Raw genomic sequence first — 18499 nt, forward strand, 5'->3', positions numbered from 1 at the left:
CTGAACGAATGAGTGAATGTGTGACTATTCAAGAGTTAGGAGATGTCTAAGCCAGGAGTCTGGGTGGGCTGGAGATCAGGAAACACAAAGACACTCAAGCTGCAAACTCCCCAGTGATGACCATCACCCCACCACCCCCTTTTGCTGCCTGTGTCCCCATCCACAGGTGCTGACTCCCACCAAGCCTAGCCAGGATCTCCCCACCCACTTTGGCCACCCCTCACAGTTCCCTCATCTTGGCAGCCCCGATGGGTCATCACCTCACCTGGTGGAAGGCAGAGGCTATCCCAGAGGACCTGGGAAGCAGCCTGAGGTCACAGCACGAACACCAGGTGTGGAGTCAGGGGTCGTGGACTAGAGGCCCTGCTCCACCTCTGCCTGCTGTGTGATCTTAGGCAAGTCACTTCCCCTCTCTGGGCCTCAGTGTCCTCATCTGCAAAGTAGGGATAAAGCAGACTTCTCAGGACTGTTGAGGGGATATGATGAGAAAGAAAAATCAGGAACTTCCCTGGTGGTCAGTGGCTAAGGCTCTGCGCTCCCAATGCAGGGTGCCTGGGTTCGATTCCTGGGATCTGACCCCAGGTTCAGATCCTAGGTGCCACAACTAAGAACCAGCACAGCCAAATAAATAACGATTTTAGAAAGAGAAATTGCCAAGGCTCTGACACTTGGGTCGATTTATCTAGCTCTGACTCTGGCAGGGCCAGTGCTAAGTTCTCCCCAGACCTGTAAGATCCTTCATTCTTCTCAAAGCAAGAGAGAGTGAGGCTGGGTATAGCATGGTGGGCTCCAAAGCCAGACTCCCCAGTCTTGGATCCCAGCTCTGCCCGTAACTGGCTGTGTGACCTCAGGCAAGTGACTTAACTTCTCTGTGTGCCCCATTTCTTCATCAGGAAATGACTGTGACAACTGAAGGCAAGGCAGAGTCCTCGGAACACAGTAGATCACCCTGCCACAGCAGCTATTACTGACACTGTGATTCTGGACACACTGGCAACGTGAGTTCCAATTACTCCCTCGGGGATGCTGCAGGTCCTGGAATCAGTCCAGAATTCCTCTAGGAACCCATGAATGGGGAGAAGTCCCCATGACTGGCTGGGGCCTCAGGCAAGACTGTTTGCCCTAAGCACTAAGCCCAGCTGTGCGATGCCCCTCCCTAGGTGAACCTTAGCCAGTGCCTCTAACCCTCTGGGACTCAGGCTGCCTATCTACACAACAGGGGTGTGGCCTGCATGCTCCCTGGGGGCCAACCAGCTCAGAGAATGTGGGGCTGGGAAGGCCCTGGGGAGACCTGCTCAAAAGATCACCAAGGGAGCAACATGCCAATGGGCCTGGGAAAGCCGATTTCTATGGCAACTCAATCCCTTGAGGTCATGATGCCCAGCAGCGCTCATATGGTTGCCGTCCTGTGGGACCTACTGACCCAGTTGCCCACAGCCCCAGGCTTGATGGAAGCTGAGCCCCAACCACCATACCTCCCACTCACCTGGTCCCCGGAACAGTATTCACAGCACCAACTGTGCAGCAAGCCCTCTGCCAGTCACCACAGAGGGACACAGAGATGGACTGGCCAGGTCCTGTCTCAGCGGGGGTGCATGGTCTAACAGTGGACGTGTTTGCAGGACTTTGAGAGGAAACAAAAATATAACATGGACATCACCAGATGGTCAACACCGAAATCAGATTGATTATATTATTTGCAGCCAAAGATGGAGAAGCTGTATACAGTTAGCAAAAACAAGACCAGGAGCTGACTGTGGCTCAGATCATGAACTCCTTAATGCCAAATTCAGACTTAAATTGAAGAAAGTAGGGAAAACCACTAGACCATTCAGATATGACCTAAATCAAATCCCTTGTGATTATACAGTGGAAGTGAGGAATAGATTTAAGGGACTAGATCTGATAGATAGAGTGCCTGATGAACTCTGGACGGAGGTTCGTGACATTGTACAGGAGACAGGGACCGAGATCATCCCCATGGAAAAGAAATGCAAAAAAGCAAAATGGCTGTCTGAGGAGGCCTTACAAATAGCTGTGAAAAGAAGAGAGGCAAAAAGCAAAGGAGAAAAGAAAGATATAAGCATCTGAATGCGGAGTTCCAAAGAATGGCAAGGAGAGATAAGAAAGCCTTCCTCAGTGATCAATGCAAAGAAATAGAGGAAAACAACAGAATAGGAAAAACAAGAGATCTCTTCAAAAAAAATTAGAGATTCCAAGGGAACATTTCATGCAGAGATGGGCTCAATAAAGGACAGAAATGGTATGGACCTAACAGAAGCAGAAGATATTAAGAAGAGGTGGCAAGAATACACAGAAGAACTGTACAAAAAAGATCTTCACGACCAAGATAGTCACAATAACGTGATCACTGACCTAGAGCCAGACATCTTGGAATGTGAAGTCAAGTGGGCCTTAGAAAGCATCCCTACGAACAAAGCTAGTGGTGGTGATGGAATTCCAGTTGAGCTATTTCAAATCTTGAAAGATGATGCTGTGAAAGTGCTGCACTCAATATGCCAGCAAACTTGGAAAACTCAGCAGTGGCCACAGGACTGGAAAAAGTCAGTCTTCATTCCAATCCCAAAGAAAGGGAATGCCAAAGAATGCTCAAACTACCTCACAATTGCACTCATCTCACACGCTAGTAAAGTCATGCTCAAAATTCTCCAAGCCAGGCTTCAGCAATATGTGAACCGTGAACTCCCAGATGTTCAAGCAGGTTTTAGAAAAGGCAGAGGCACCAGAGATCAAATTGCCAACATCTGCTGGATCATGGAGAAAGCAAGAGAGTTCCAGAAGAGCATCTATTTCTGCTTCATTGACTATGCCAAAGCCTTTGACTGTGTGGATCACAATAAACTGTGGAAAATCCTGAAAGAGATGGGAATCCCAGACCACTTGAGCTGCCTCTTGAGAAACCTGTATGCAGGTCAGGAAGCAACAGTCAGAACTGTACATGGAACAACAGACTGGTTCCAAATAGGAAAAGGAGTGTGTCAAGGTTGTATATTGTCACCTTGCTTATTTAACTTATATGCAGAGTACATCATGAGGAACGCTGGGCTGGAAGAGGCACAAGCTGGAATCAAGATTGCTGGGAGAAATATCAATAATCTCAGATATGCAGATGACACTACCCTTATGGCAGAAAGTGAAGAGGAACTCAAAAGCCTCTTGATGAAAGTGAAAGAGGAGAGTGAAAAGGTTGGCTTGAAGCTCAACATTCAGAAAACAAAGATCATGGCATCTGGTCCCATCACTTCATGGGAAATAGTTGGAAAAACAGTGGACACAGTGTCAGACTTTATTTTGGGGGGCTCCAAAATCACTGCAGATGCTGATTGCAGCCATGAAATTAAAAGACGCTTACTCCTCAGAAGGAAAGTTATGACCAACCTTGATAATATATTAAAAAGCAGAGACATTACTTTGCCAACCAAGGTCCGTCTAGTCAAGGCTATGGTTTTTCCCGTGGTCATGTATGGATGTGAGAGTTGGACTGTGAAGAAAGCTGATCGCCAAAGAATTGATGCTTTTGAACTGTGGTGCTGGAGAAGACTCTTGAGAGTCCCTTGTACTGCAAGGAGATCCAACCAGTCCATTCTGGGGGAGATCAATCCTGGGTGTTCATTGGAAGGACTGATGCTAAAGCTGAAACTGCAATACTTTGGCCACCTCATGCAACAAATTGACTCACTGGAAAAGACTCTGATGCTGGGAAAGGTTGGGGGCGGAAGGAGAAGGGGACGACTGAGAATGAGATGGCTAGATGGCATCACCGACTCTGTGGACATGAGTTTGAGTGAACTCCGGGAGTTGGTGATGAACAGGGAGGCCTGGCGTGCTGTGATTCATGGGGTCGCAGAGAGTCGGATACGACTGAGCGACTGAACTGACTGAAAAATATAAAAGTATTCTTTTAATTTTAATGAAGAACTTTCTAAAAGCCCACATTGTCTTTAGAAGGAACTAAATGATGAAGAATGAGCCTGCTGTCACTAGAAGTAATCAAGGACAAGAAAAAGGGTCCTCTGACTGACGTGCCATGGAGGGCAAGGGACAGCCAGGGCTGCACCTCAGAGGCCCTTCCAGCACCAAGAGGATGCATGTGCCCTCTTGGGAAGGAGCAAGGAAAAAAGCTCCTGGCCTCTAAGTTCTGACACTGACCAAGAGGACCACTCCCCACTGAGGCATTCAGAAAAAGCATAAGAGGGCCTTCAAGACTCGCCTAAGGTGGCCTGGGGCCTCTGACTGCAATGTTTGTTGGCTGGTGGGGTTTGGGTTTTTCTTATACAAATGATTATACAAGTACTGTGTGTTTGGAGAGAGGTGGGCAGACTGAGGTCAAGGGCAAGAACATCTGTGTGAATTCCAGCCCTGCAAGCCCAGTGTAGGACCTGGTGCCTCAGTTTCCTCCTCTGCCAACTGAGGATAACACTGGTACCATGTCACAGGGCCACTGGGAGGATCCATGAGGAAGTACACGGAAGATGCTGGGGATGCTGTGGCCCACTGGCAACATGCCGCCAGAGGGCCAGCCCCTGGGCATGGCGGTGGACTTCCTTCCAGTGTCATATAAACAGAAGACTGAATCCAGGGACTGAGCTAGTGTGCTTGACTCCAAGCTCCCTGCAGGCAGGACCAGGTCAGATCCATTTCCTTATCCCCACCAGGTATTCTGAAATATTTGTGGAAGAGAGAAAAGACTAAATGCAAAGACTAAACACTTTGCATCCTGCTTTGTTCCTGCAGTGCCACATGGTCAAGACCATGTATCTGAGATATTCAAACTCTCCTGGAGCCTGGACCTTGTACTGGGCCCTGCTCTAAGCACTTTGCAAATATTGACTCATCAAATCCCCGTGATAATCTGGGAGGTAGACATTAATAGTGTCGCTATATTATTGATGTAGAAGCAGAAGCACAGAAAGGTTGAGGCACCTGCCTGAGGTCACACAGCGAGGGTGAGAACAAAAAGAAGTGGGGACATGAAACCACATTGGGCAGGTAGGAATCAGGGGTTGCTCATGGAGTCCACCTCCTGCCTTCCGGACCTCTCCTTCACACAAACAGCCAGATGGATGCCCATGGCAGATGGGGCATCACCGGATAAGGCAGCCTAGCCCCGTTCCTCTAGAAAGACCAAGATTTCAATTTAAAAAAAAATATTGTATTTATTTATTTGGCTACATAGTGGCTCTCAGTTGTGGCATGTAGGATCTAGTTCCCTGACTAGGGATCGAACCCAGGTCCCCTGCATTGGGAGCGTGAAGTCTTAGCCACAGGACCACCAGGGAAGACCCAAGATTTCAAGCTCTGACATATCAGAGTGTGCTAGAAGGACAGCACATTTCGGGAGGGGTCCAGTCCCTACTGGGCTGTGTCATCTTGGGACCAACCACCCTTCCGGACCGTGGTCTCCTTTCTTGAAACAGGACTCTGTCTCAGGGCCCAAACGCTAAGTCACCATGAGCTGCCCATTTGAGAAGGGCTAGCTCCACATATCTCTTCCGCCACTTGCTCACTCCCAGGCAGAGATAGATCCCTGGGGTTCAAGAGGAAGTGGGGAGAGCTCCATACTGGGGATGTGTGAGGCTCCCAGAGGAAGGCGGTCCCTTTCCTCTGGGGACCTGCCCCTGACCACAGGCTCAGGACAGAAGACCTGCACTATCAATACTGTCACAGGCCCCAGGATGCCCTGCAGCAGTGGTCCCCAACCTTTTGGGCACCAGGGAACAGTTTCGTGGAAGACAACTTTTCCATGGACCGCGGTCGGGGGTTGAAGATAGTTTCTGGATGATTCGAGCCCATTACATTTACTGTGAACTTTATTTCTAATATTATTACATTATCTCCATCTCAGATCATCAGGTATTAGATCCGGGAGGTTGGGGACCCCTGCCCTACAGCCTCCCCATAGTGTACCCAGGGCTTCATGCTCAGTGGGCCCCAAACTGACTTAGCATCCTCCTGTAAGACCACCCCGCGCTCCATGTTTCCGTCTCAGGGCTGGTTCACGCATCCTTCCTTCCAATCTTCCTCATACACATCCCTCCCCTCACCCTGTCTCCACTCCCTCGAGGCCAGGCCCTTGTCATCCTGACCTGGGTCAGCAGTGGGGACCCCTCCTCCAAAAGCCAGCGGCATCTCTGTAATCCACACAAACAAATGGGGGCTTTTGTTCAACACTGTCCACGGAAAACCGGAAACGACCTAAGTGTTTATCAGATGGGGACTGGATAAATAAGGGACGGTCCAGTCACCGAGTGCACAGCTGTGCAGCTAAATAAACAGAATGAGTGCTCCGTGTGGCCTGGGAAGATGCTCATGACACACACTATTAAGTGAAAAGAGGAAGATGGCAGTGTAGAAGGTCCTCTGGGCCATCAGGGGCCTCAGTTTCCTCATCTGGAAAATGGGGACAATAGTGCTACCTAGGTCAGAGGGTTGGTGGAAGGATTAAAGACACAATGCAGGCAAGGGCTTAGTGGGGTGCCTGGTATACAGTACACAGAAACTCCAATTATTTCTGTAAAGAAAATTCACATGTGAATGTGTATGTGCGGACACACACACACGTGCTAGAGAGGTTTAGAGAAAGTTTTGGAAGAAGTCCAAGTTCTTCACAATATTTCATCCAAAGGGTGTGAAAAAGGGAAAGGAAAATCCCTTCTTTATGTTAAGTGTTGTATCACTTGGGCTTCCCTGGTGGCTCAGTCAGTAAAGAATCTGCCTGCCATGCAGGAGACCTGGGTTCGATCCCTGGATTGGGAAGATCTCCAGGAGAAGGGAATGGCAACCCACTCCAGTATCCTTGCCTGGCGCATCCCATGGGCAGAGGAGCCTGGCAGGCTACAGTCCATGGGGTCGCAAAGAGTCAGACATGACATTTAGAAATTACTCTCTCATCATTTTTTTTTCAATGAGACTTAAAGAAACATATAAGCGCTTCTCATCATCCTCTCTGGATGAGGCCTAAACCCTTCACCTGAGTCCACGCAGCCCCTTGAAGTGGGGCTGCAGCCCGCCCCCCAGCCGCCTACAGGAGGGCATCACACTCTCACCTCCCGGCCTTTGCGTAAACTGTGCCCCTCTGCCACGTACACAAACACAACATCCAGAAGAGTCCAAAATAGACTGCAGCTCAGTTAGGACATACCCACTCCTTCCTTCCCGACTGAAGGATGTCACCTCCACCTCCTCTAAGGGTGGAAGGAAGGCCAGGAGCTTAGGAATGGAGAGTGAGGACTCCGGTCAGACCTGGATTCAAATCCCAATGGAGCCAGCTCCACTGTCTACTAGCTAAATCTTCTCGGGCAAGTCACTTCACCTCTCAGTTTCCTCATCTTTGAAAGGCGGGGTAGGACTTCCCTGGTGCTCCAGTGCTTAAGAGTCCACCTTCCGATGCAGGGGACATAAGTTCGGTCCCTGGTCCAGGAACTAAAATCCCACATGTCATGGGGCAACTAAGCCCATACGCCACAGCTAAAGAGAAGCCCGTGTACCACAACAAAGACCCAACACAGCAAAAATAAAATAAATAGATGAATATCCTTTAGAAAATAAAGTGGGGGTAGTAATAAACTTAACATCTGAAATCAAGTGAGAGAGTCCACACGCCAGGCAGAGAATAAGTGCTCAATAAGTCGCTCAGTCGTGTCCAACTCTCTGCCACCCCATGAACTGTAGCCCACCAAGGATCTGTCCGTGGAATTCTCCAGGCCAGAATACTGGAGTGGGTAGCTGTTTCCTTCTCCAGGGGAATCTTCCCAACCCAGGGATCGAACCCAGGTCTCTCACATTGCATGCAGATTCTTTACCATCTGAGCCACCAGGGCGGCATGGCGAGTCTTTTTAAAAAACAAAATAAAATGGGGGTAGTAATAAACTTACTATCTGAGAATTAAGTGAGAGAGTCCATGTGCCAGGCAGAGAATAAGTGCTCAATAAACAGCACTCACAGGCGTTTGCTGTTATTACCGTTACGGGTGACAAGAGGACGAAGAGCAAGATGAAGCAGGAGTAGATGGCAGGGCCCTGAAAGCCAAGCACAGAACCGAGGACTTTGCTTGCAGTCCATACTCAACTGTCCCGGCAGCACAGTGAAGGGGGAGACTGTAACTACACCCTCTTTACAGATGGGCTCAAAGTTCAGAGAAGCCAGAACTTTGCCTGAGGCCACACAGCAGGCTGAGTGCAGGTGAGCTGAGATGCTCAGGTTCAGGGAAGTGCAGTCAAAAGGTACTTCTGGGGCCCCGCTGATGCTCTGACTACCCCAGGCACTCCCACCACTCCATCTCCACCTCCTTAACACAGAGGCAACTCAGGTCAGAGGTCAACCTCGAACCACCATCCATATCTCTGGATCCTCCAGGGAAGAAGAAGCATTATGGAAGGCCTGGAGCCAGAACGCCAGATTCAGAAGCCAATTTGCCACTTTCTAGCCACACAGTCTCCAGGGGGCCTCAGTTTACTCCTTATCAAAAATGGGAATCTATAATTGCACCTACATGATTAAGCTTAAGAAGAAATCATGAGGTAATACTCATACAGTGCCTGGAACACAAGAAGTGCTTCCTAAATACTTGCTATTATTATCATTACTGTGGAAGATTTCTTTTCATATCCTTGTTCTCTTTTCTAACCACTCTTATAATTAGGCAACGGCTTCCAAAATTCCTACTATGTGCCAAGCCCTATGCATGACCCTGGACAGAGTATCTGGTAGAACCCATTGGAGCTAAGGCTTACAGAAGCCACTTTATAGGGAAAGAGTCCAGAAAAGACAAGCATATCTACAAGTTAACTTTGCTCTGAGATGCTTGCCCGTGCAATGACCTAAGAAAAAGAAATGGAAGGAATAAAGAGAATTGGAAAACAGAAGACGAGTATCATCATATGCAGATGTTATCAATGTATATCTGAGAAATCCAAGAGAATCTGCCATAAAACTATTGAAGAAAAAGTAAATTAAGTAAAACGGAAGGAAATTAAATGTAAATATCCAAAAGCCAATAATGTAGCTACACATCAACAGTAATCAGGAGATAAAATGAAAAAAAGCTTAGCATTACAAAAATATCAATTCTTCCTAAGTAAATCTAAACATTGAATGTGATCTCAATGAAAATCCCAGCAGGATTTTTTTTTCTAATTAGGCAGGTCAGTTTTCAAGTTTATGAGTAAAGGTATAAAAATAGCCAGGAACTCATAAAAAGAAGAGTAGCAAAGAGCAAATAGACCAACTGGAGAGTACAACTTACTGAAAATTACATAAGGAAAATTGTGCGATATCAGTACAAAAACAGACAAATTAATGGAGCAGAACAAGGGTCCAAAAATTGCCCCCAAACATACGGGAATTTAATATATTATGAAGGTAGCATTTCATAACAGTGAGAAAAAGGTAGGCTATTTTTAAGACGGAGTTGAAACCAACAATCTCCCTTCAGGAAACAATATTGGATCTTGATCTCACTCCACATGCCTATAAGTTCCAGATTAATCATATTTAAACTACACAAAAATGGCATCAGATTGACAAGAAAGTAAAACTATTCATAGATGTCAGAATTTTGTATATAAAAATTCCTGTGTACACTAAAAAGATTAGGAGAACTAAATAAACAAGTTCAGCAAGTTGCAAAGTACAAAATTAATGTATAAAATTTAAATGTATACACTAGCACAATAAACAATCCAAAAATTAAGAAAATAAATTATAATATCAAAAGAAGACTTAGAAATAAAATTAACAAAAGAAGTCCACAACTTATACTCTGAAAAACACAAAAATTGTTGAAAGAAATTAAAGAACTAAATAAACAGGATGAGAGCTCACATTCGTGGATCAGAAGACCATGCATTTTAAGATGGTAAAAGTCCTCAAACTAGTCTACAGCGTCAACACAACCCTTAAAAAAAATCCTAGCTAGCTTCTTTGCAAAAACAAACTGATCCTAAAATTCATGCCGACGGTCAAGGGACCCAGAAAAACCAAAACAATCTTGAAAAAGAAAAACAAAGTTGAGGGCCCACACATCTCAGTTTCAAAACCTGCTGCAAAGCGCTGGTAATTAAGACGGTCTGGTACTGGTATGAGGACAGATTTAGAAATCAATGGGAGAGAATTAAGAGTCCGGAAATAAGCACTCACATTTATGGTCAATTGATTTTTGACAAGGCTGCCAATATAATTCAATGGAGAAAAAAGAATTTTTTCAGTTAAGACTGCGGGAACAACTGGATACACTCAGGCTGAGCACCTTCCTCAAAACCCTACACAAAAATTAACTCAAAATGGATCACAAATCTAAATGTACAGGGTAAAACTTTAAAAATCTTATAAGAAAATACCGGCATGTTTCAACACCTTGGATCATGATGGTTTCTTAGACACGACACAAGCAACCAAAGAAAAACACAGATAAAACTGGACTTCATCAAAATTAAAAATTTTTGTGTGTCAAAGGGCACCATCAACCATAGGTATACTATGGCTGTTCATGGTGATGTTTGGCAGAAACAAACACAATACTGTAAAGCAATTATCCTCCAATTAAAGAGAAATAAATTTAATTATTAAAAAAAGGGGGGGCACCATCCAGAAAGATGGAAAGATAGGAATTCTCTGGCGGTCCAGTGGTTAGGACTCCATGCTCTCACTGTTGAGGGCCCAGGTTCAATCCCTGGTCAGGGATCCCACAAGCTGCATGGCATGACCAAAAAATTTTTAAAAAGAAAAAGAGAAACAGACTTATGGACACTGTCGGGGAAGGAGGGGAAGGGATGAATTGAGAGAGTAGCATTGAAACAAATATATTACCATGTGTAAAACAGATAGCTAGTGGAAAGCTGCTTGTATAGCACAGGGAGCTCAGCCTGGTGCTCAGTGACAACCTAAAGGGTGGGATGGGGTGGGAGGTGGAAGGGAGATTCAAGAGGGAGGGGACATGTGTATATCTATGACTGATTCACACTGATGGATTGTAGAAACCAACAAAAAACACTGTAAAGCAATTAACCTCCAATTAAAAATAATTTTAAAAAAGAGAGAGAGAATAAAAAGAATCCACCAAATGGGAGAAAATATTTGCAAGTCATGTATCTGATAAGGGACTTGTGTCTAGAATATGTAAATAAGTTTTACAACTCAACAAACAAAAAGAGAAATGACCCAATTTTAAGATGGGCAAAGGATTCAAGTAGACATTTCTCCAAAGAAAATATACAAATGGTCAATAACTGTGTGAAAAGATACTCAACATCATTAGTCACCAGGAAAATGCAAATCAAAACCACAATGAGATATAGCTTCACACCCACTAGGATGGCTATAATTAAAGACAGAAAACAACAAGTGATTGGAGAGGATGTAGAGAAATTGGAAACTTCATACATTGCTGGTGGGAATATGAAATGGTGTAGCTGTTCTGGAAAACAGTCTGGCAGTTCCTCAAAAGGTTAAACAGAGTTGCTATATAATCCAGAAGTCCCACTCCTAGGAATATACCTAAGAGAAAAGAAAACATACATCCACATAAAAACTTGAATGTGTCCATAACAGCATTGTTCATAATAGCCAAAAAGTGGAAACAATCATATGTCCATCAATTGATGAATGCATAAATAAAATGTGGTATATCCATATAACAGAATATTCTTTGGCAAGAAAAAGAAATGATGTACTGATACATGCTACAACTTGGATGAATCTTCAGAACATGCCAAGTGAAAGATGTCAAACCCAAAAGACCACATATTACATAATTTCATTTACATGAAAGATTCGGAATAAACAAATCTATAGAAACATAAAGTAGATTAGTTATTGCCTAGGGCTGGGGGAGATAGGTTTGAGGGGCAGTGGGGACTGACTAAATGGGTTACACAGTCTCTTTCTTCGGGGGAGGGGTTATGAAATTGTGATAAAATTGATTGCAGTGATGGCTGGACAACTCTGTGACTATACTAAAAACCATTCAATTGTACACTTCCGGCTGGGGATAAATTGGCAAATTGGGACTGACGTATACACACTACTATATATAAAATAGATCACTAATAAGGACCTACTGTATAGCACTGGGAACCCTATTCAAGACTCTGTAATGACCTCTACGAGGAAAGACGCTAAAACAAAGAGTTGATATATGTACAACTGACTCACTTTGCTGTACAACAGAAACTAACACAACCTCGCAAATCAACTCCACTCCAATAAAAATGTAAATAAATACACAAATTGTACACTTTAAATTAGTGAATTGTCTGGTATGTGAATTCTAAACCAATAGAGAGAAGTGAAAGTTGCTCAGTCCGGTCCAACTCTTTGCAACCCCATGGACTATACAGTCCATGGAATTCTCCAGGCCAAAATACTGGAGTGGGTAGCCTTTTCCTTCTCCAGGGGATCTTGCCAACCCAGGGATCGAACCCAGGTCTCCACATTGCAGGCGGATTCTTTACCAGTTGAGCCACAAGGGAAGTCCAAGAGAGGTGTGATATTAAAAAAACAAAACACTACACCAGAGGCCATCTATTAAGATTGATCTGTTAGACTGGCAGGTTCCCAAACTCTAGAGCAACCTGTGTTGGCAACAGCTAGAGAGGGTGGGCTGTGAAGGTCCCTCAGCACCACTTCCATGAAGGGCCATCTGGCCACATCTACCAAAATTACAACCGCACACATTCTCCGACCCTGCAATTTGGGACTATCTTGTGTTCCTCACACAGGGCCACTAAGCGTACAGTGGAAGGTATGCATCACAGAATGATCTGTAATAAGCAAAGCAATCTTCACTAATTAAAGGAAGCACTGTCTCCATCCACACAATGAATACTATGTAAACAGGGTAAAGAAAGCAGCAGCAGAAAACAATCTCCGAGGCACACTGTCAAGAGCAGTCAGATGTAGACTAGGGGATACACCATGTGTGATCATTTGTGGTTTTGTTTTTTTTTTAACACACATGCTTCCATATACGCCCTGGAAGGGCATACTGGAAACACCTCCCCATGGCTGCCTCTGGCAAGGAGATCTGAGTGCCAAAGAGGCTTTGCTTTTCCCTGCCTTCCTCTGTACTGCTTGAATTATTTTTTACTCTGTGTGTTAATGCTTTTTCTTTCCTTTTTAAGAAAAAAGACAGGCTTACCTGGTTTCAGATCCTGGTGTCGCTCTCTCTCATAGCTGGGCAAGTCACTTCACTTCTCTGAACCTCTGGATTCTGCAAAGGGAGGGCTAATAATAGTCTCCACCTTACAAGGTTGTGGTGAAGGATTAAGACAAGGCCCCACAGGCATGCACAGGGCCCCCATTGTTTCTGTCTCTGGCGCCTAGTGGTAGGGGCGTGGTCCGCGTTGGTTATTAATATGTCACTATGGATGCCGAGGTGGATTGTAACAGGTGCCACCAGAGAGCCTCAGACCAAGTGTTCAGAGCATCAGCAATCCCCTCCACCTGGGAGAAACCAGAAGGGCTTCCTGGGAGAGGCAGCATGTGAAAAGGACTTCAAAGTCGAAAAGGAGGTCCTCAAGCAGAGATGACTGGGGATGGTGCATCCAGCAGAGAGTCTCGCAGGCAAAAGCCTGAAGTAAGAAAGCCCTGGATGTTTGCGCAATCGTGCATTCACTGCCTCCTTCAACAAGTTCAGCTGAATACTGACTACGCACCAGGCACTGTCATGGGACAGACAGACAAAGTCAAGTAGCTGGACCAGCCGAGGGAGGAATTACAGAGTGTGTGGGGACAAGGGCTGGGGCACAGCCACACCCAGGTCCAAGTGCTCATAGAGCAGACCAGGAAAAAGAGGCTCAGAGAGGGAGAGAGGCCACCTAAGATCACACAGCACCGTCTCAACTTCCGGAAAGGGCCTCTCCCAGCTCCACCCTCCCTGTGTCTCAGAGGCCTGGGGAAGAGGAAGCCTACAGGGGTCATCACAAAGAGGAGGGACAGCCGGTTCTCAGATGATAACAGCACCTGGCTGACGAGCAGAGAGGCTCCTGTGTACCAGGCACCAGGCTGAGAAGTACATACAGTCCACAAGCCCAAGTGAAACTTCTGCAGCCCTACGTGGTCAGTCCCATTTCACAGATGAGGAAACTGAGATCCAGAGAGGTCAAGTGACTAGCCTAAGGTCACACAGCTCAAAAGAGACCGAATCAGCAGGCAGATTATCTGGGCTCTGTAATCTCACGCCCAGGGCCCATCCCCCGAGGGAGCCACTGCCAGGGCCTGTATCAGCAGTCACACCCTTCTTAAAAGGGCCCAGGGTGGAAGCTGTTCTCAGCCAGTCCAGGAATGTGTCCTGATAACAGGACAGTGTGGGAGGGGAGGTTGTTGGGGGAAAGTGGGGATAGAGGCGGGGGAAGGCGGGGGAGGTGGGAGAGGGGCACAGCCCGTCTGAGTCGTGCCTCTGGAGGGAAGGGGGCAACAAAAGCCCCATCGGGTACCCGCCGGAGCCAGGCGGGTGGGGTGCAGCATCCTTGTTAAAACGGGTCCTGCCACAACCCATGGGAGGACTCCGAGCAAGTCAACCAAAGCCTCCTTCAGTACCATTGCTATTGTTCAGTTGCTCAGCCATGTCCAACTCTTTGCGACACCATGGACTGCCCCACGCCAGGCTTCCCTGTCCTTCACCAACTCCCAGAGCTTGCTCAAATTCACGTCCATTGAGTCGGTGAGGCCATCCAACCACCTCGTCCTCTGTCGTCCCCTTCCCCTCCTGCCTTCAATCTTTCCCAGCATCAGGGTCTTTTCTAATGAGTCGGCTCTTCAGTACCATGAAAACACCCAAAAGGATCCTGGCACAGTTATAAAGGCAAAGGAGCAAGCCACGTGTGCCCTGGGCATGCAGGCCAAGCTGCATAAACGGGGCTCCAACCATCATAGCTACCTTACAGTTTCCATTGTTACTGCTAAGCTCTCCAGTTCTCACCAGGACCCGGCTTCAGAGAGAAGATCAGCCCAGTCTCCCAGAAAAGGCAACACAGAGAGGCTCAGAAAAGCCAAGCCAGGTGCCCAGGCCACCATCCAAGACAGCAGAGGACCAGCTGGGGACCCTGGCTCTCCTGGCCCCAGGCTACTGTGGCCCCTCTCCCCAAGGGCACCAGTCCCAGCTGGGCTCTTGCAGGGAGTTATTACACCAGGGACTTAAGCAGGGTCCTCAGCCAGTCCATTTCCATCTAGGGGAATGGAGGCCGAAACATGGGGAATGGGCTGGTCCACACAGCCCAAGAAGAACCCTTATTTTGGAATGAACCTCTCAGCCCTCTGAACCTCCAAGGCTGGATCCCCAGCTGATGCCCCCTGCCTCCTCACAACAGCCCTAGGCGGGGCAGGCACCATCAGCACTGGCTGTGTCCACAGGGGAGGAAGTTGAGTCTGGGGGAGCCTGGGAGAGGGGCCAGCCCTCATGCCCATCTGACATGGGGGCTGCCACCCCTGCCTGCCTCCCCAGGGACCTCCCACACGTGGCAAGAATCTTCTCATTCTCCTTTTTCCTTCAGCCTTTCAAAAGAATGACCTGCTCACCTGATGTGTTTTTGTACAAGTGGATTTGGAATATAGAAAAAAGTCCTGCTTTAGAGAAGGGAAAATGAATAATGACACTAATAAGATAACAGGGGAAGCAACAGCTAATACGTATTTAGTGCCTACTGTGTTCTATGCTTTTCAACCCATTTTACAGATGAAGTGGATGCAGAGAAAGGTTAAATAATGTGGTTAAAATCCCACCTCTTATTAAAAAAAAAAAAAAAAAGAAGGAGGGAGGAACTTCCTTGGTGGTCCCAGTGGCTAGGACTCTGCGCTCCCAATGCAGGGGCCCGGGTTCCATCTCTGGTCAGGGAACTAGATCCCACATGCCGCAATTAAGAGTTCTCATGCTGCAACTAAAGATCCCCACGTGCCACAACTGACCTGGTGCAGCCAAATAAATAAATATATTTTTTAAAAAAATCCCACCTCTTGGGACTTCTCTAGCAGTCCAGAGGTTAAGACACGGCACTTCCAAAGCAAGGGGCACAGGTTCAATCCCTGATCAGAGAACTAGGATCCCACCTGCCGTGCAGCACAGTCAAATAAGTAATTTTTTAAAATATCCCGCCATCGGCTGCTCCAGTGCGGGCTGGAGGGGTGGAATGGGGCCTGCTGATGGCAGCGTGAAGATCTGCACTGTTCCCCCTCATGTCCTCCCACCTGGGGCTCACAGTACTCCTTCCATACTCCCAACAGCCCTGGAACCACTTTACATGTCACTCACTTTACATGTCAGCACATGGGGGGCTCCAGGAAGCTGCCCCAGCCAGAAAGTGGAGAGCCAGGATGCCAAGCCAGGCCCAAGGATACCAAAGCCCACCCTCTCTCCACCGCACCTGCCAGGAGGCATGGGAAGGGCCGTGCAGGAGGTGGACACAGCACAAGCAAAGGCCCTGAGTCAGGAGGGTCAGGTGTGCAGGGGGTTATTGAGTGAGAGGTCTGGACTGACTGGGTTCCAGCCTAACTGGGTCGCTGCAGGCTTTTGGCCCCGGCACGAGGAGGTCTGAGGGAGGCCCCAAGAGTGACACGTCCAGCAATTTAGGTCATAAAGACCTGAAAAATTGAGAGGGAAGCCCATGAAGATTTTCTAGGGCCCTGGAGCATGCTGAGCGGGATGGGGGCAGATTATTGAGATTTCATCCTACAGCGATCCTGTCAGAGTACAGTGATCTCCAGCTCCAGAGGAAGCACCTAAACCATGGTGGACTTCCAGGAGGAGCAGACATCTTACTTGAGGTCCAAAGGTAAGCAGTTTATGAAAAGAGGAAGGGGAAGTGTGATCCAGGCAGAAGCAATTGCTTGGCCAAAGGCCCAGCTGCTGCTGCTGCTGCTAAGTCGCTTCAGTCATGTCCGACTCTGTGCGACCCCATAGACGGCAGCCCACCAGGCTCCCCCGTCCCTGGGATTCTCCAGGCAAGAACACTGGAGTGGGTTGCCATTTCCCAGAGGTGGGACCATTTAAAGAAAGGGAAAGAGCCAGGTCAGTTTCAGTCATGTGGCCTCAGTTTCTCCAGCAGCAAAATGGGGGGAGGAAAGAAGGGCACACAGTGGGCGCCTCTATCTCCCCCACCCCCACTTCCTACCACCTCCCTTCCCCAAGGCCCCTACCCGAGAGGAAGGGCACTGGCACCCGGTCCTCCTGCCATGGGAGCATCTTTGAGGCTGGCAGGATTGGGAGGCTTCACTGACCACCCCCTACCCTTCTACCCCACAGTCCAGGCCAGGCTGCCCAGCAGGTGGATGGGGAGGGCAGCTGATGGGCCAGGAGACCACAGTCCCAATCTCAGAGAGCTTTGTAAGAGATTCCCATTCACAGATGTGGAAGCAGAGGCTCAGAGAGGGGTGCACTCAGCCTCAGGCCACACAGCAAGGTAGAGGTGGGCCTTTGAAGGAGCGTATGGGACGGGGCTTGGACCGAAGATTCTTGGCGCACCAGGCCTAAGGGCACTGGGGTGAGGAGGAGCTGGAAGAGGAGATGCTGGGCCCCAAGGACCACACATCAGTCTGGTCTCAGGGACCCAGCCAGGTACCACCTGGCTTGGCCACCACATAGCTAAGCAGAAGGCCTCCCTCCAAATCTCCATGTGATCTCCGCAAATCACACCCACTCATGAGCCTCAGCATCTGCACCTGGGCAGAGGCCCTGGCATGCCAAGGATTCTTTAACAGACCCCCCTCAGCATCAGAGTGACCACAGGAAACACTGAGGTGACGAGTTTTGCTCTGTCCCAGCTTCTCCAAGGTCATGCCTCCCAGGGCACCCCAGCCCCACTGGCTGATGGCTGACAGGTTTCGGGGGAGACAGCTGCCAGCCGGCCCCTGCCCACGGCGCCCGCTACTCCTGCCAGCAGCTCTGGCTGCGTCCCTGCTCTGGGAACACACAGTGTCCCTTCCTCCCCACCCCCGCCCCAGCCCCCGCAGGGACACGGGTGGGCAGGAGCAGCTGGTGGCCAGGCCCCTCCACACGGCCGGCCCTGAACTCAACCCTCCACACTCAGAGCCCGCAGGTGCCACTCTGGACGTGTAACCTCCAGAAGGTCCAGGCCTCCCTTTACTCATCAATGAAATGGGGACCTCTGGGAGGTCTCTGAGGGAGAGGGAGTCTGAGCCTGAGGCCAAGGACAGAGGTAGCAAGATGGCCAAAACCTTTAAAGCTCCTACAATTTGTTCACGGGATCAAGGCCAAGAATGGAGTGGAGGCGGGCGGGTGGCTGCTGCAAGCTCCCTCCTCCCCACCCCCTTGACCCTCCCTGAACTCAGAATTACGCTCCAGCCTCCAGACCTTTGCACACTGCTGTTTCCTCCTGAAGCAGCACATCCCCGACCCCAGCCAACTCCAGGGACTCCAGTGCCCTCTTTGAGCCTGACCACAGGCCATACTTGACCCCGCCTGCCCTCAACTGAGAGAGGTACCCCTCTTTTTCTGGGCTCACATAGCCTCCATCACATAGAGATTAA

General features: G+C 48.3%; 1 protein-coding gene across 5 annotated transcripts in view; it reads right to left on the reverse strand.

The window, feature by feature from the left end:
* The window catches only part of SRC (SRC proto-oncogene, non-receptor tyrosine kinase), a 56119-nt gene that overhangs the window by 21698 nt on the left and 15922 nt on the right, over positions 1-18499 (reverse strand). The window contains exons 2-4 of one of the 5 annotated variants that reach the window (XM_055437127.2): positions 13158-13229; positions 1487-1624; positions 266-433 (exon numbers count right to left, since the gene is read on the reverse strand). The gene's annotated coding sequence lies outside the window, so the exon portion shown is untranslated. Of the gene's footprint in view, positions 1-265; positions 467-1486; positions 1625-13157; positions 13230-18499 lie in introns of all 5 variants that reach the window. The other 4 variants (XM_055437135.2, XM_055437145.2, XM_055437156.2 and 1 more) reach the window with 4 other exon arrangements.

Source organism: Moschus berezovskii, chromosome 15 (assembly GCF_049115385.1).
Source record: "Moschus berezovskii isolate FMDL1 chromosome 15, NW_MosBer_1.0, whole genome shotgun sequence".
Lineage (NCBI taxonomy): Eukaryota > Metazoa > Chordata > Mammalia > Artiodactyla > Moschidae > Moschus > Moschus berezovskii.